This window comes from Entelurus aequoreus, linkage group LG28, assembly GCF_033978785.1.
Source record: "Entelurus aequoreus isolate RoL-2023_Sb linkage group LG28, RoL_Eaeq_v1.1, whole genome shotgun sequence".
In the NCBI taxonomy this organism is placed as follows: Eukaryota; Metazoa; Chordata; class Actinopteri; order Syngnathiformes; family Syngnathidae; genus Entelurus; species Entelurus aequoreus.
In genome coordinates, this window is record NC_084758.1 from 18,857,011 (window position 1) to 18,876,799 (window position 19,789).

Consider the following 19,789-nt stretch of genomic DNA (forward strand, 5'->3'; position numbering starts at 1 on the left):
TTAGGATATGTATTATTATTTGTTAATTTAGAAAAAAAAGGAAAGTTAATCATTTATTTACAATTGCCTAACGATATGTAAATATACTTTTCAGCATTTTACAAGTCCCTTCTTTTTGCAGTATAATTGGTTCATAATGTTTTGTAATCAGCCTGACCTAAGCCTTGATAATAATGACCGACCAAACAGAAGAAGTCTGTAGCTTAAGTCATAGAGAACTGTCTTTAGCGCAAAACTAATAACTAAAGTTGTGAAGCTTTATTTTCATTTAATTGAAAGTTTACTTAATTAGCATATGCATTATTATTTGTTAATAATTTAGAAAAAACACAAAAAAACATTTATTTAATTAGCATATGTATTATTATTTGTTAATCATTTAGAAAAAAAGCCTTAATAATAATGACCGACCAAACAGGAAAAGTCTGTAGCTTAAGTCATAGAGAACTGTCTTAAGCGCAAAAATGATAACTAAAGTGGCGAAGCTGTATTTTCATTTAAATGAAAGTTTATTTAATTAGCATATGTATTATTATTTGTTAATAATCAATATTAAAAAAACACCAAAAAAACGTTTATTTAATTAGCATATGTATTATTATTTGTTAATTATAAAAAAAAAACAACGTTTTTTTTAATTAGCATATGTATTAGGCCCTGTGATGAAGTGGCGACTTGTCCAGGGTGTACCCCGCCTTCCGCCTGAATGCAGCTGAGATAGGCTCCAGCGCCCCCCGCGACCCCAAAAAGGGACAAGCGGTAGAAAATGGATGGATGGATTATTTTTTGTTAATAATTTAGGAAAAAAGCGTATTTAATTAGCATATGTATTATTATTTGTTAATTATAAAAAATAAAGAAAAAACAAAGTTAATAATTTAGTTTCAATTGCGTAACAATATGTACATATACTTTTCAGCATTTTATAAGTCCCTTTTTTTTGCAGTATAATTGATACATAATGTTTTTTTAATCAGCCTGACCTAAGACTTGATAACAATCTCTGTGATTTAAACTTTCACTCAGTGTTAACATTTAAGTGGGCTCCGGGCCCGTCTGTAGTGGGAAAGTTGGGCCCCGAGGTTAAAAAGGTTACAAACTCCTGAATCAGGCGACTATATCTTCCCAATTCTGACAAAACTGCTGCTCGTGACCCAGAAGCACCTTTTTGCAGGTTTCTTTTTTGGATCCCCGCCCCTAAAAACGAGACACAATAGCAAAGAGGCGAAATGGGGTTACAAAAACATGGCGCACTAGTTAACTTTGACAGGACACGTCGCAGGGAATAATTTCACTTTATTTCCATTTCCTGGGACATTCCTGATGTGTCCAGATAAGTCGGTGCTGTCTTTATGAATTGGCAGCCATGTTGCTTTGGGTTAGTCTGTGTTTATGTAATGTTCTTCTTTTACAAACCTAAAGAGCAGAGAAATTCAATCGGATTTCGGGGACCATTTCAACCTTTTCAGGGGGAGGAAGGTGCGTTCACAGTAACGTAATCCTCCGTTTCCCCGCGGCGCGATGTTTGCGCCCAGCGGAAAGATGGGCTGCCGTGATTGGGCCCACCCAGACTGCAGCCGTGCCCCCTCAACTCCCACTGGGGGCGACCGGGTCCCGTGTCCACGTTTCAAGCCCCGCCTGTCACTCACAGCAGGGGGGAGAGAGAGAGAGAGAGAGAGAGGGCGAGCGAGAGAGAGAGTGAGTGAGTTCCGTCCCGGGGTCAACACTTATGTTCTCCAGCTAAGAAAGCAAGGCGGTGGATGCCCTAAAACACAGCCTCTTTGTGCTGCCCCTGAATGCACCACGGCCGACGGCAAGTCAGGCATTGAACAGGAAGTACACTTAAGTGTTGCGACACACCTTCCAATCAGTTCATCGATCAATCAGTGTCGCCGAGACACCTGAGTCTTAAGGAGGAGACATTTTCAGTGGAATAAAGGACTGAAACCACGTTAGTAGCCAGGGTGAGCTGGCCTCATTGCCCCGGCAAGGTGTCCTCGCTATAATGCTCAATCAAGAACACACAGGTGTACCAGTATTTTTTTAAAAATTATTATCACTGATACATATAATCTCTGCTAATATAGTGTTCTGAATTTACAGAATATCAATTTAGAAACGTTATGATTATACATCATGGCAAGAAAAATGCATTTTTGTTGATATTATTCATGTTGTAATTTTTCCTGATGACTTCCTACTTAGGTCGATTATATTACATACATTTCTTTAGTATTTTTAAAAAAAATTTAGGATTAAACATCATTCACTTTTTTATTTAGTAAATTACTGACGTTTGTACTTTAGTAAGGGAAAAAAAAAATATATGTTTAATATCATTTTGTAATATTGTTTCCTCAAAATAATTTACTTTGTCATTACTACATATATACTTATAGAACAGTAAATTGCAAGACTTTTGTACTTTAGTGAATTAAAAAAAAAATGTAATAGCGTTTTTTTATACGTATTTGTAAAAAAAAAAAAAAAAAAAAATATATATATATATATATATATATATATATATATATATATATATATATATATATATATATATATATATATATATATATATATATATATATATCAGAGTCGAAAATACTATTTTAATCCCCGAGGGGAAATTGAGATTACATACATACAGATGCATATGTATGTATATTTATATATATATATATATATATATCCATCCATCCATCCATTTTCTACCGCTTATTACCTTCGGGGTCGCGGGGGGTGCTGGAGCCTATCTCAGCTACAATCGGGCGGGAGGCGGGGTACACCCTGGACAAGTCGCCACCTCATCACAGGGCCAACACAGATAGACAAACAATATTCACACTCACATTCACACACTAGGGCCAATTTAGTGTTGCCAATCAACCTATCCCCAGGTGCATGTCTTTGGAGGTGGGAGGAAGCCGGAGTACCCAGAGGGAACCCACGCAGTCACGGGGAGAACATGCAAACTCCACACAGAAAGATCCCAAGGCCGGGATTGAACTCACGACTACTCAGGACCTTCGTATTGTGAGGCAGACGCACTAACCCCTTTGCCACCGTGCTGCCCATATATATATATATATATATATATATATATATATATATACATATATATATATGTATATGTATATATATATATATATATATATATATATATACACACACTCATATATATATATATATATATATATATATATATATATATATATATATACACACACTCATATATATATATATATATATATATATATATATATATATATATATATATATATATATATATATATATATATATATACATATATATACATACATATATATACATACATATATATACATACATATATATACATACATACGTACGTATGTATGTATGTATGTATGTATGTATATATATATATATATATGTGTGTATATACATATATATATATATATATATATATATATATATATATATATGTATATTTATATATATATATATGTATATATAATATTTAAAAAATCTGATTAATTACACTCTTTAACTGTGATTAATCATGATTAATCCTGGGTTTTTATTTTCTTGCTTGAATCAAATTTGCTGAAGAAAATAATTGTTTTAATAATTTATTTTTAATTGAATTTTATTTACTTTTAACATTTTTACGACTATACTAATATTACAGTAAATTGCCAGACTAAATATTTATGGCGTTTTTGACATCAACATTTGTTATGATCATTTTATTTTATTCAGTATTTTTCACAATTTCCTCGTTTTTTTTAGTCATATAACAAACAAACGTAATTCATTTAGTAATATCATTATTCATTGAGTGATATCATTTCCACAACATCTTAATTTTTGTTTAATTAATTACTTCACTTATAAAGTAATTACCTTTTTTATTTTTACTAATGAGACAAAATAGTGCAAGACATTTCTATTTTGTTGAATAAAAAAATAGATTTTCAATATAATTTAGTAATATTTCAACAAAATGTTTCATTTATTTCCCATTACTCATGATTTACTTTTTATTTTTTATTTTTAGTACTCCTCCCACAGTAGATTACATTTTTTTGTATTTTGCCAAATTAAAAATACTGATTATTTATGATATTTTAAAAACAATAATTTAGTAGCATCCATTTGAAGTTGAAATGAGCAGATACACTTCCTTCCTGTTTGAAAACATTTCAAAGTAAAACTGCTGACGTTTGAAAAGTTGTATGGAGTGCCGACCGGCTGATAACGTTGTGTTGCCTTGACGACAAGCTCCTCAGGTGTCCATCTTTGAACGTTGTCGTGGAATTGGTGAGGATGAGTCGGCATAAATGCACGCTCAGGTGCGTGGCGGCCGCCGTCACCTCCTGAAGTCGTTTGGCACGCGGCGCAATGAAGTTTGGTGTCGACTTTCTTTTAAGTGGCTGCGGTGGGACGACACCCACGGGGGACAAGAAAGGTCACTGTTTTTATGTTGGGGCGTGTGGGGGGGGGGGGGGGGGGGGGGGTGTGCATCCTGTCATTCGCCGGTGACCTTTGAACCTCTCGGCCACCTCACCCTCATCAGACCAAAGTTCTTTTTTTTTTTTTTACAATTATTTGATGAAATTATCCTGTGTATTTTATGCATTGTTTTTTAACAAGCTACACTCCAGTCCACTTGGGGGCGGTAATGTGTTTAGAAACCCTCCAATAAACAACAGCAAATACATTTTTCAACCACGACCACAAACATTCGAAAGATGTTAGAATTTGGAATCCTCTCAACATTTACTGCACACTTTTGTCAACTTTATGACGACTTATGCTAAAATTAGTTAGCATCTTGAGGAAATATTGGCTACGTTTTAGCCATGAGCCAAATTGGACCTGGATTTTTACGATATTATGTTATTTTTTTCTACTCTGGCTAACTTGACTTGTTCAATAATCAAACAAATCACAATTTTTTGTGTAATGGTAACAAGTAATTGGACGGCTAACGTAACAATAAGCCAAAAAAAATTGATTAATTTCCGATTTCTGGGGTCCGATTCCATTGAGAATCGATTTTTGGGGAGGATAATTTCATTCAGAATTGATTCTTGGGGTGAAATTTAGATTCTCAATAAATTTTTGAGGTGACGATTCGATTCAGAATCGATTTTTGGGGTGCAGATTTGATTCAGAATTTATTCTTGGGTTGACAATTGGCTTCAGAATCACATATTAAGGTGATGAGTCGATTCAAAATCCATTCTTGAAGTGGTGGTTTGATTCAGATTCGATTCTTGGGGTTCAGATCTGATTCAGAATTGATTCTTGGGTTGACGATTGTCTTCAGAATCACATATTAAGGTGACGATTCAATTCAAAATCAATTCCTGAGGTGATGGTTTGAATCAGAATTGATTCTTGGGGTGCAGATTTGAGTCAGAATTGATTCTTGGTGTGACGATTGGCTTCAGAATCACTTCTTAAGGTGACTATTTGATTCAAATCAATTCATGAAGTGAGGGTTTGATTCAGAATCGATTCTTGGGGTGCAAATTTGATTCAAAATGTGTTCTTAGGTTGAAGATTGGCTTCAGAATCTAATCTTAAGGCGGTGATTCGACTCAAAATCAATTCCTGAGGTGATGGTTTGAATCAGAATCGATTCTTGGGGTGCAGATTTGATTCAGAATTGATTCTTGGGTTGACGATTGGCTTCAATATTGATTCTTGGGTTGACGATTGGCTTCAGAATTTAGATTCTCAATTAATTTTTGAGGTTACTATTTGATTTAGAATCGATTTTTGGGGTGCAGATTTGATTCAAAATTGATTCTTGGGTTGACAATTGGCTTCAGAATCACATATTAAGATGATGAGTCGATTCCAAATCATTCTTGAAGTGATGGTTTGATTCAGAATCGATTCTTAGGGTGCAGATTTGATCCAAAATTGATTCTTGGGTTGACGATTGGCTTCAGAATCACATCTTTAGGTGACGATTCGCTTCAAAATCAATTCATGAGGTGATGGTTTGATTCACAATCGATTATTGGGGTGCAGATTTGATTCAGAATTGATTCTTGGGTTGACGATTGGCTTCAATATTGATTCTTGGGTTGACGATTGGCTTCAGAATCACGTATTAAGGTGATGATTCGAGTCAAAATCAATTCTTGAAGAGGTGGTTAGATTCAGAATTGATTCTTAGGGAGAAGACTCGATTCAGAATTGTTTCTTGGGTTGATGATTCGATTTAGAATGTATTGTTATTTCAACACGATTCTCAATTCACGCCAATTCTTTCAATATATCTGAATCATAATACAACTTTTTCAAAACAGGAAAAAGCTCCGCGTATGACGTATGTATATACTGTATATACATATATATATATATATATATATATATATATATATATATATATATATATATATATATATATATATATATATATATATATATATATATATATATATATATATATATATATATATATATATATATATATATATATATATATATATATATATATATATATATTTTTTTTTTAAATAAATTTTTTCAAATAATTAATCCATTTAAAATCGGAATGAATAAGAATCACGGTTGAGATGTTTTTCGAGCAACTCAAGTATTTCAGCATAAATGGCCCCAGACACTGTACTCAAACTATGTTTTTACTGTTGTCGTTTATATAGTTTTCTACTTTTATGCAAACATTTTCAATTAAATATTGGATTTATTGTTTTTACATTCTCTATTTTTATTAAAAGTATGTCCTATCCTCCCTGAACCAGATTGTGTTTGTGACAGTACTTCATTTAAATTAATGTTATGTTTACGGAGGGAGTGTAGACGGCACAGACCACAAGAGGGCGTAGTAAGCTCAATGATTTATTATTAATATATATATATATATATATATGCAGTATATATGTACTATATATATATATATATATATATATGCAGTATATATGTACTATATATATATATAATAAACAATACTAATAATATCAACTAGGGAATGGAGTGTGACTATTCCAAAAGGGGTGTATGGTTTGAGACTATGTGTAGGAATTAATGAGTGTGTTACCGGGAGTGTTGAGCGAGAGAGTCCCGAAGGGGAAAGGCAGGCTCGGGTGTCCTTGAGACAGGCAGGTTGTCAGGGGGTATAGCGAGGCGTCAAAAGGGTTTGTGTCCATGCAGGGGTCGAGGATCGCGGGAGGCAGCTCAAAGTCCAGAGGGAAGTCGAGGCACACAGCTTGATCACGGGAGAAACGGGAAGTACTGCGAGAAAACACAAGGGACATAAGACACGGGAACTGGGAAGACACAGAGAAAGATCAAGTATGCGGGAGGGAAGCCAGAGTCGGGATGCTTACTACGAGGAGTTAACTACGTTCCGGCGCAGGATCTTCGGGTCCACTGGTCTTTATACTGCTTGCCTTTATCAGTCCTAGGTGCGCTGATTGCTGATCGCCTGCAGCCTTTCCGGCGCGTGGCTGTGATGCAGATGACGGGATTGAGCACGCGCCGTGACAAAATAGACTTCAAAAACACACATAGTTGTACATCTAATATTAACAACAATATTTATATTATATTATTCATATATTTATATATTACATGACTAAACATTTGATTTGAGTTTTAATTGATTTATGAATATTTCACTAATGATTGAATATTAAAATATTGTTTAATCAACACAGCTTTGTCAATCAAATCATCTATGTTGTAGCCTGCTGTAACTTAGATTTTTTTTTTAATAAAACACAAGTCCAACATTAAATATGATTTATTTTTAACCAGTTTTGAAACAGCCTGTGTGCCACTATTGGGTTGTGTCCCACTGGTTGACGACTTCTGAGTTTTAATAGAATCAACTTCAATGATGAAGGATCCTGTAAAAGTGCACATTTATTATACCATTCCTGAGTGGTCGTCATAATATTGATAATATATATAATATTATATATTTCATATTTCCACCTGAACAAAGGGGAGCTGCACTATTTTATCCTTTTGGGATGCATCATGTATACATTGCAAATAAAATAATAACATCCTCTCCGAGCTACAAACATTATAAATCATCGCCTCCAAAGACGATGCGTACACACACACACACACACACACTGTAAACACACGTGCCCGGGCATATACACACACTTAACGTCGATGCGCTGGCGACGTGCTGCGGAGCTGCAGAGCATCAAGGGACATTCACAAAACACTCATTAACTCCCTCACAAAGCCGCCTTTGTGACCTGCCAGACCCCTGGCTACTCTCCCACACACACACACACGCACACACACATTGCAAGGCCAATAAGAAAGTACATAAACACTAAATGGGATTAAAGTCCAAAGCGTGAGAGCTAGCAGGATGGCAAATTATGAGGGCCTCTTCATAAAAGAAACAAGACATATTTTGAGGCAAATATTAGCAGCGAATGTCCGGCATTTTTTATTATTCCAACACGGCCGCGCTCAGGAACATTTTGTCAGGTAACGTAACAAAGTGAATAGGTACTTAAGGGTCGTCTATAATACAAAACCCTAAACCAGTGAAGTTGGCACGTTGTGTAAGTGGTAAATAAAAACAGAATACAATGATTTGCTAATCCTTTTCAACTTATATTCAATTGAATAGACTGCAAAGACAAGATATTTAACGTTCGAACTGGAAAACTTTATTTTTTGCTAATATTAGCTCCTTTGGAATTTGATTTCAACATGTTTAAAAAAAGCTGGCACAAGTGGCAAAGATGACTGAGAAAGTTGAGGAATGCTCATCAAACACTTATTTGGAACATCCTACAGGTGAACAGGCTAATTGGGAACAGGTGGGTGCCATGATTGGGTATAAAAGCAGCTTCCATGAAATGCTCAGTCATTCACAAACAAGGATGGAGCGAGGGTCACCACTTTGTCAACAAATGCGTTAGCAAATTGTCGAACAGTTTAAGAACAACATTTCTCAATGAGCTATTTCAGTGAATTTAGGGATTTCACCATCTACGGTCCGTAAAATCATCAAAAGGTTCAGAGAATCTGGAGAAATCACTGCACGTAAGCAGCAAGGCTGAAAACCAACATTGGATGCCCGTGACCTTGGATCCCTCAGGCAGTACTGCGTCAAAAAGCGACACCAGTGTGTAAAGGATATCACTACATGGGCTCAGGGACACTTCAGAAAACCACTGTCAGTAACTACAGTTGGTCGCTACATCTGTAAGTGCAAGTTAAAACTCTACTATGCAAAGCCAAAGCCATTTATCAACAACACCCAGAAATGCTGCCGGCTTCGCTGGGCCCGAGCTCATCTAACATGGACTGATGCAAAGTGGAAAAGTGTTCTGTGGTCTGACGAGTCCACATTTTAAATTGTTTTTGGAAACTGTGGATGTCGTGTCCTCCGGACCAAAGAGGAAACCATCCGGACTGTGATAGGCGCAAAGTTGAAAAGCCAGCATCTGTGATGGTATGGGGGTGTATTAGTGCCCAAGGCATGGGTAACTTACACATCTGTGAAGGCACCATTAATGCTGAAAGGTACATACAGGTTTTGGAGCAACATATGTTTGCTGTACTGCTTAGTAGTAAAAGAGTGTGGGTACTAGACTGGCCTGTCCAGACCTGTCTCCCATTGAAAATGTGTGGCGCAATATGAAGCCTAAAATACCACAACGGAGACCCCGGACTGTTGAACAACTTAAGCTGTACATCAAGCAAGAATGGGAAAGAATTCTGCCTGAAAAGCTTCAAAAATTCCCAAACGTTTACTGAGTGTTGTTAAAAGGAAAGGCCATGTAACACAGTGGTAAAAATGCCCCTGTGACAACTTTTTTGCAATGTGTTGCTGCCATTAAATTCTAAGATAATGATTATTTGCAAAAAAAAAAAAAGTTTCTCAGTGTGAACATTAAATATCTTGTCTTTGCAGTCTATTCAATTGAATATAAGTTGAAAAGGGTTTGCAAATCATTGTATTCTGTTTTTATTTACAAATTACCCTAATAGGGATGCAACCATTATGGATTTTGACCGTAGCATCTTTAGTAATAATCACGTTTTTTTTTATCATGATTATTGTGCATTGATTAATTTCACATCAAAATGACATCTCATAATCCACAAAGATTTGATGTTGTTCATTATTCTCGGATATGAAAGTAATCAAATAACATAACGACTGTAAAATAAAAAATTATAACCGGTAATATTAAATGAATAAATTAATCATTTTAGTATTGATGTAAAATCAAGATAAGCGTTATTGGTAATAAACTCAATTGTTGTTGTCCTCAGCTGCCATCCATGTTTATTTGTTCATTTTTAACCATCTATTTCATGCTGTGTCAATGCACATACAGTGATTAGGTCCTATGGCAGGGCTGTTCAACTACATCATGAAGAGGGCCGCAGTTTCTAGAGCCCAAGGCCTCAGGGGCCGCACGTCGAAAGGTGGTTTGTTCTTAAGAAAGAGCCTCCGCAGGTTATATTCCTTTGAGACTTAATTTACGTAATTGCAAAGTAAACACATCGGAAAAACATCGGTAGAAAAAAAACTACCAGCAGTGGTAAAGTTTAGATCCACGAAGGAGAGAAGAGAGTGAATGAATGTTTATAACTGAATAAATGTACATATGCATACAATTTTGTTTTCTATTGTATAATTTTTTTCATGAATTAAGTAACGTTTATGACAACCTTTTTCCAAAACACAATATAGAGTGTGAGATAAAACAGGATAATGCATACCCCAAAAATGCACTGTTTATTTTTATGACTTGATGGGGTCCCTGGGACCCCATTTTGAAAATTCCTAGCGCCAACACTGAATTTGTATCATTGGCCAAATTGATATCGTTTCTAACGTATGTCTTCTATGTCGCGCAACCTTAGTAACTAGCTCGACTTCTTCTTTTACGCGGGGCGGGCGTTTACGGGCGTGACATCAAGCACGTACAAACACAAAGAGGAGAGAGTGCGCCAGAACCACACGATCATGAAAGTGACGACGTGTGACCCTTCCCTGTGGAGGTGTCACCTCCTTCTTCAAACACATTTAGCAGGACAAGACTTCTTCATAAATCGACCGTCAGAAGTGGACAACCTGCTCGAGTTTCAGCGGCAGATGAATCGTTGGTGAAGAGGTCAACCTCCCAGCAGGAGGACCGGCCAGTGTGGGGCCGTTGCTCCATCTAAGGGGGGTTAGTCCAAGACCACCAAGGTGACCAGTAGATGAAACCAATATCCTATTGTATTGTACTGACCAGCACTTTGTATTCAATGCAGCCATCTTCTTTCGCTAATGCGAGGTCGGGTCGCGGGGGCAGCAGCCTAAGCAGAGAAGCCCAGACTTCACTCTCCCCAGCCACTTGGTCCAGCTCTACCCGGAGATCCCCAGGCATTCCCAGGCTAGCCGGGTCTTCCCCGTGGCCTCCTACAGGTAGGATGTGCCCATAACACTTCCCCAGGGAGGGAAAAAAATCACAGAAGCCTATCTGCCTGTCTGTTGAAGCAAGACAGTTTTTTTTCCCCCTTACAACATTTTTGTAAAAAAAAAGAAAAAAAAAAAAGAAGCATTTTCTGCCATTTTCGGGTTTTGTCGGGACTCCTGATGAGGTTTTGAGACATCTCCTACAACTACAGGACCAGTATTGGGCTGTTGAAGCAAGACACTTTTTTTTATTTATTTTTGGGTTACGACATTTTAGCGAAAAAACGTTTTCGAAAAATATACATTTTCTGCCATTTACGAGTTTTGTCGGAACTCCTGATGAGGTTTTAAAACATCTCCTACAACTACAGGACCAGTATTGTGCTGTTGAAGCAAGACAGTTTTTTTAATTTTTGTATAAGGGTCCCCCCTTACGACATTTTAGCAAAAAAAATTTAAAAAAAAATTAAAGGCCTACTGAAAGCCACTACTACCGACCACGCAGTCTGATAGTTTATATATCAATGATGAAATCTTAACATTGCAACACATGCCAATACGGCCGGGTTAACTAATAAAGTGACATTTTAAATTTCCCGGGGAACTTCCGGTAGAAAACGTCTATGTATGATGACGTATGCGTGTGACGTCAATGGTTGAAACGGAACCATTGGGACACATTGTATCACAATACAAACAGCTCTGTTTTCATCGCAAAATTCCACAGTATTCTAGACTATTGGTGAATCTTTTGCAATTTGTTTAATGAACAATGGAGACTGCAAAGAAGAAAGTTGTATGTGGGATCGGTGTATTAGCGGCTGGCTGCAGCAACACAACCAGGAGGACTTTTGGTTGGATAGCAGACACGCTATCCGACGCTAGCCGCCGACCGCATCGATGATCGGGTGAAGTCCAGGTGAGCACGGGTGTTGATGAGCAGATGAGGGCTGGCGTAGGTGGAGCGCTAATGTTTTTATCATAGCTCGGACGAGGTCCCGTAGCTTGGTTAGATTCAATGGCGTCGTTAGCAACAGCATTGCTAGGCTTCGACAGGTGGCACAGCATTAACCGTGTAGTTACAGGTCCAGTGTTTGGTTCGGTGTCTCCCGATAGTAGTATTGTTGATCTTCTGTCTATCCTTCCAGTCAGGGGCTTATTTCTTTTGTTTCTATCTGCATTTAAGCACGATGCTATCATGTTAGCTCCGTAGCTAAAGTGCTTCACCGATGTATTGTCGTGGAGATAAAAGTCACTGTGAATGTCCATTTCGCGTTCTCGACTCTCATTTTCAAGAGGGTATAGTATCCGAGGTGGTTTAAAATACAAATCCGTGATCCACAATAGAAAAAGGAGAAAGTGTGGAATCCAATGAGCCCTTGTACCTAAGTTACGGTCAGAGCGAAAAAAGATACGTCCTGCACTGCACTCTAGTCCTTCACTCTGACGCTCCTCATCCACGAATCTTTCATCCTCGCTCAAATTAATGGGGTAATCGTCGCTTCCTCGGTTCGAATCTCTCTCGCTGCTGGTGTAAACAATGGGGAAATGTGATGAGCCCTTCAACTTGCGACGTCACGCTACTTCCGGTACAGGCAAGGCTTTTTTTATCAGCGACCAAAAGTTGCAAACTTTGTCGTCGATGTTCTCTACTAAATCCTTTCAGCAAAAATATGGCAATATCGCGAAATTATCAAGTATGACACATAGAATGGATCTGCTATCCCCGTTTAAATAAATAAAAATTCATTTCAGTAGGCCTTTAAGGGTTTTGTCGGGACTCCTGATGAAGTTTTGAGATTTCTACTTCTACAGGACCAGTATTGTGCTGTTAAAGCAAGACAGTTTTTTAAATTTTTGTGTAACGACATTTTAGCGAAAAAAAGTGCCTTCATCAAATGCACCAGAGTCTGGAATCTTCCCTAGCATACCCCTTCCCCTTCCAGCTGTCCTGGGTGAACTGAAATTCTTGTTTCCAATCATTTTGGAACTTGCAAGAGTACTTCTTCTTCTTACTCGTCGTCGCCATGACTGTCTCTTCTTCGTTCTTCTGCTTCGTCTCTGTTATGTTTTTGGACATTACTACTTGCCGTAGTTTTGAAGCAATGCATGATGGGAATCCGGATGTTGTGTGTCAGTGTATTAACGTGCCGGCCGGAATAAACACACGCTGAGAAATAGCTCCGTACCTGCCTACTTTATGGGTTATAGATAAACCTATGGATAACGGAGACATATATAATAGTCTCCTTCTTGTTGTGTGTGCAGTTGCGCACTGAGCTCCAAAAACCGTAGATCAGGGGTCCCCAAACTACGGGCCGCCGGCCATATATGGCCCGCCAGCGTCCAAAATCCGGCCCGCGGGTAGTACCAAGTAAAAAAAAAACAACTTTTTTTTTTTTTTTTTAAATTATTATTTTTTTGATCTGTTCTTTTTCACCCATCCATCAATCCATTTTCTACCGCTTGTTACTGAGTCTCCTAGGCAGATACGGCACGCCAGCGTCCAAAATCCGGCCTGCGAGTAGTCCTGGCTAAAAAGTAAATAAAAATTGTATTTATTTATTTTTTGATTATAATTTTTTTTAATCTGTCCTTTTTCGCCCATCCTACAAACCATTCTCTACCGCTTGTGGGTCTCTTAGGCAGATAAGGCACGCCAGCATCCAAAATTTGGCCCGCAGGTAAATTTTTTTGCTTGTTACTGGGTGTCCTAGGCAGATAAGGCACGCCAGCATCCAAAATCCGGCCCGCGGGTAATACCAAGTAAAAAAAAAAAAAATATATATATACAGTATATTTATTTTTTTTATTATTGTTTATTTTTAATCTTTCCTTTTTGGCCTATCCATCAATTCATTTTCTAGGCAGATACGGCACGCCAGCGTCCAAAATCCGGCCTGCGAGTAGTCCTGGCTAAAAAGTAAATAAAAATTGTATTTATTTATTTTTTGATTATAATTTTTTTTAATCTGTCCTTTTTCGCCCATCCTACAAACCATTCTCTACCGCTTGTGGGTCTCTTAGGCAGATAAGGCACGCCAGCATCCAAAATTTGGCCCGCAGGTAAAAAAAAAAAAAAAATAAAAAAAAATAAATATATATATATATATATATATATATATATATATATATATATATATATATATATATATATATATATATATATATATATTTTTTTTTAATCTTTCCTTTTTCGCCCATCCATCAATTCATTTTCTACCGCTTGTTACTGGGTGTCCTAGGCAGATAAGGCACGCCAGCATCCAAAATCCGGCCCGCGGGTAATACCAAGTAAAAAAAAAAATAAAAATATATATACAGTAAATTTATTTTTTTTATTATTGTTTATTTTTAATCTTTCCTTTTTGGCCTATCCATCAATTCATTTTCTAGGCAGATACGGCACGCCAGCGTCCAAAATCCGGCCCGCGGGTAGTCCCGACTAAAAAAAAAAGTGTTTTTTATACTTTTAAAAAAAATCTTTTTCGCCCATCCTTCAATCCATTGTCTACCGCTTGTTACTGGGTCTCCTAGGCAGATACGGCACGCCAGCGTCCAAAATCCGGCCCACGGGTAGTCCCGACTAAAAAAAAAAAAGGTAATTATTAATTTTTTTTAATCTGTCCTTTTTCGCTCATCCATCAATCCATTTTCTAGCGCTTGTTATTGGGTCTCCTAGCCGCTCAAGCAAATCATATTGTCTAAAAATGCATTTTCCCAGCGGTAACGGGACGTCATCACGCTTGCGCCACAAAGGCGGCAAGTGCGCGATCTTTCAGTCAATTAGTGCACGAGGGGAAAAAATGGCGAAATCGTTGGGGAAACATAAATTAGACTCCGAGTGTATAGTTTTTAAACATCAGTGGACATATGACTTTTGTTCAGTTTAAGGAAAAGACAGTTTAGATTGTATATATATTAGGGCTGCAACTAACGATTAATTTGATAATAGATTAACCTTTCGATTATTACTTCGATTAATCGATTAATAATCGGATAAAAGAGACAAATTACATTTCTATCCTTTCCTGTATTTTATTGAAAAAAAACAGCATACTGGCACCATACTTATTTTGATTATTGTTTCTCAGCTGTTTGTACATGTTGCAGTTTATAAATAAAGGTTTATTTAAAAAAAATAAAAATAATTTTATTTATTTATTTATTTAAAAAAAAAAAAAAAAAAGCCTCTGCGCATGCGCATAGCATAGATCCAACGAATCGATGACTAAATTAATCAGCAACTATTTTTATAATCGATTTAATCGATTAGTTGTTGCAGCCCTAATATATATATATATATATATATATATATATAGAGAGAGAGAGAGAGAGAGAGAGAGAGAGAGAGAGAGAGAGAGAGAGAGAGAGAGAGAGAGAGAGAGAGAGAGAGAGAGAGAGAGAGAGAGAGAGAGAGAGAGAGAGAAGCGAAAAGTTTGGGTACCCCTGCCGTAGATGTTATAACGTGACTGGGCCGTCACGTTGTTTATATGGAGGAAAAGTGGACGTGACAACAGGCTGTCCTCACTCAGGTCCGGCTGGAAATTGGGAGAAATTCAGGAGAATTTCGGGAGAGGCACTGAAATTCGTGAGTCTCCCGGAAAATTCGGGTGGGTCGGCAAGTATGACGGGGAGACGAGACACACAGCTCGTAATCAGGGAACGGAGGAATGCTGCTGGAACGACACGGGAACACGAGACAAATGAACACGGAGGAGGAGAAAACACAGAAAAAGAGAGTGAGCATAAAGCTAGAGATGTCAGCTTACTGTATGGGAACAGGTCGCTACGTTCTGGCCCGGAACGCAGGTTCGCTATGGCTTAAGAAGCCCGGCATCACATCAGCTTCAGGTGTGCAGATTGCTGATTGATTGCAGCTGAAGTGATGCTTGGAGGTGCGCCCGGGCCGTGACATATATGAAAAAGATCAAAAATAGGCCATTCATCGGCAGTGCGCCTTATAATCCTGTGCGCCCTATGGTCCGGAAAATACGGTACATTCAACAGCTTAGTGTACCGACACACGCTCGGAAATATCCTATAAAGGCACGCTTGTTAGCGGTAATATAAGAAGGAAACATCTCCCATGATGGATGACAGAGCATGAAGAATATCTCTAATTCCAAGACGGGGATGGGGAGGGACATGGTCATGAATTGATTTTCCTCAGGATGGACCCAAAGTGGCACTTTGTGAGCATCACAGAATCAAGCCCTTCTGGTTGCAAGTTTTTATTAAACACCCCCCCCCCCCCCCCCAACCCCTCATTTATTGCCTGGTTTTCTAGAAACGAGCACACTGGGCAGTTTCCCCCCACATAGAGCTCCATTCATGCTGCAGCAGGGAGACCTGTGCTCTTCCTGTAAAAGCTGTGGCATCCTTCCAGAGGCTGGCGATCACTGAACAAAAAAAAAAAAACGGTGAACTTGCTTATTATGTAAAAATACTGCCAGCGAAAAACTATTTCACCCCTTTTTTGGCCGACTTTCCTGGGAGGTCAAGAGGCCGTCAAGCGAAGCCGTGAGGTCCTCGCTTCTATTCATTTACCTTTTTTTTTTTTGTGCATTAGCCTGCTAAAACCTGAAGGAGTTGAATCCAAAGAACTGTGGGAAGGCGCGCTCTGAAAGTGGGCGCTTGTCCAGCAGCTCCATGTAGTCACTTGACACTTAGTGTTACGGTACATATTGACATTTGAAGTTAGCCTTTTGAAATGTTGGCTAATCACGTATTTTCATAAGACAAACGTGAGCCTCGCTGAGTGTTTCTGTGTCCAGGCCAAATGAAAACAACCCCCCAACCCCCCGAAAATCATTTACAGTAAAATGTTTTTGCGCCGGCGCACCTCCACCTCCAGAGAGAGGTGAACATGAAGCCAGCCTCAAAAAGGGAGCTTTTGATAGAGCGAAATAAACCCAGCTGTGAGCTGGACTGGACCCATGCGATACATAAATAAATGTGCGCGGCGTGCCAGCTTTTCAACAAACCGCCGACTTAATGGAAGATTTCATTCCACATCAGATGGGGGAGATACCCGAATTAGAGCTAATGGGAGGCGATTGGTGTCAAATTATTCGCAATTTGCTGTTGATTTAAGTGGTAAGTGTTATTTTAGATAGATAGCTGCGCGAGCTAGGCAAAGTAGCTCACTAAAAGGAGCTAACTATGGCTAGCCAGCGAAGGTAGATTGCTAAAATGGTCAGACAGATGGAGAAATATGAGGTCCGTAGATGAGCTAAGTTAGCTGGCTAGGCTAACCAGCTTGCCAAAAAAAAAATACAAATAATATATAAAAAGATAGCAATGGTAAGTAGCTAAGACATTTAGAGGGCTAACAAGAAAGGTAAACTGTTTTTTATTTCATGAATCCTTTTTCATTGTGTTTATTTACTTGGTACATTTTTATAAACAACTACCGTATTTTTCGGAGTATAAGTCGCTCCGGAGTATAAGTCACACCGGCCGAAAATGCATAGTAAAGAAGGAAAAAAACATATATAAGTCGCACTGGAGTATAAGTCGCATTTTTGGGGGGAAATTTATTTCATAAAACCCAACACCAAGAATAGACATTTGAAAGGCAATTTAAAATAAATAAAGAATAGTGAACAACAGGCTGAATAAGTGTACGTTATATGAGGCATAAATAACCAACTGAGAACGTGCCTGGTATGTTAACGTACATATTATGGTAAGAGTCATTCAAATAACTATAACATATAGAACATGCTATACGTTTACCAAACAATCTGTCACTCCTAATCGCTAAATCCCATGAAATCTTATACGTCTAGTCCAGACCTGGGCATTGTACGGCCCGCGGGCCGCATCCGGCCCTTTGCGCATCCCTGTCCGGCCCGCGTGAGGCCAATCAAAAATTTCAAAATAAATTTCAAAAAGTATCTATGTCGAGTGTGCAATACAACGGTGCTGCTTTTGTTTTGAAAAGCGTTATTTGTATTACTTCCGTGTGGACGTATGCGCGTGTGCGATTGTGAGTGAATTGAACGGCGCAATAACAAATTACAAAATAAAGTTTAAAAAACATCTATGTCGTGCGCGCAATACAACTGTGCTGCTTTTATTTTGAAATGTGTTATTCATGCCATATGTCCGGGGGGAACCTGTGAGTGCAGGTGCACAGCGACAAGTGATGAGACGCTAAAAAAAGAAAAGTTGATGACGAATGGCGTGTTTTGGACTGGCAAGTATTTCTTTACATAAATTAATGGTAAAGCCGTGTGCTTAATTTGTGGTACACAGCTTGCTGTGTTTAAAGAATATCATTTTAATCGCCACTACACGAAGAAACACGAGGGAAAATACCGGAATGTGTCTGATGAAGCGCGCGCAAGGGAGGCTGATGCGTTGATGGTTAAACTGCAAACCCAACAAGGACTTTTTGCCATATTTCACACCCCCAGAGATGCAGCCGTCAGGACAAGTTTCGTCATTTCTCACAAAAGCGCCAGAAAAAGTAAGGCGTTTTCTGACGGAGAGTTTATTAAGGAGTGCTTATTGGACTCTGTTGCGCTGTATGCCCGGAGACTTAGACTGTTTTTCGCTAACTTTGGATGAGATCTGTGATGTACGTGACACCTCCAGCTGTTCTTCTTCTTACGTGGGATAACTGCAGACTTTCAAATCACGGAGTAGGTGGCAGCCATGCAGTCAATTAAAGAGATAACCACAGGTAATGACTTGTTCACATAGGTAAATGCGTGTTTGGACATGTTAGGACTGAAATGGGACAAGCTGGCAGGTGTGACAATCCAATCCAATCCACTTTATTTATATAGCACATTTAAACAACAAAATGTTTCCAAAGTGCTGCACAACAATATTAAAAACAATATTCAAATATTATCCTTAGCTCCACCAATGACTGAATAAAAAGAAAAAACAATTACATATAAAACCAATATAAAAAACAATATAAAATAAATATGATTAAAAACTATTTTTAACAACAGATGGTTGTCCAAATCTGATGGGGAAAAATGTTGGACAATGCAGGATAAAGTGACCATCAAAAGCAATCTGCTTTTGTATAAAGTTAAGTGAGGTTAAATTAAATTATTATTATTATTATTAATTATTATTATTATTATCATCATTATTATTTATCTTACAGTATATCAAAAATAATATTGAGCAAAATTTAATTGAAATATTGTCGTGTGGCCCTCCAGCAGTGCTCGGGTTGCTTATGCGGCCCCCGGTGAAAATTAATTGCCCACCCCTGGTCTAGTCTCTTACGTGAATGAGCTAAATAATATTATTTGATATTTTACGCTAATGTGTTAATTTCACACATAAGTCGCTCCTGAGTATAAGTCGCACACCCGGCCAAACTATGAAAAAAACTGCGACTT

General features: G+C 37.9%; 1 protein-coding gene across 4 annotated transcripts in view; it reads left to right on the forward strand.

Annotated features, from left to right (window-relative positions):
- Nucleotides 1-19,789, forward strand: part of hs3st1 (heparan sulfate (glucosamine) 3-O-sulfotransferase 1) — a 362,702-nt gene that overhangs the window by 82,787 nt on the left and 260,126 nt on the right. For 3 of the 4 annotated variants that reach the window (XM_062039571.1, XM_062039570.1, XM_062039572.1), the window contains exons 1-2: nt 10,815-11,204; nt 11,270-11,423. The gene's annotated coding sequence lies outside the window, so the exon portion shown is untranslated. Of the gene's footprint in view, nt 1-10,814; nt 11,205-11,269; nt 11,424-19,789 lie in introns of those variants that run through there. The other variant, XM_062039569.1, reaches the window with a different exon arrangement.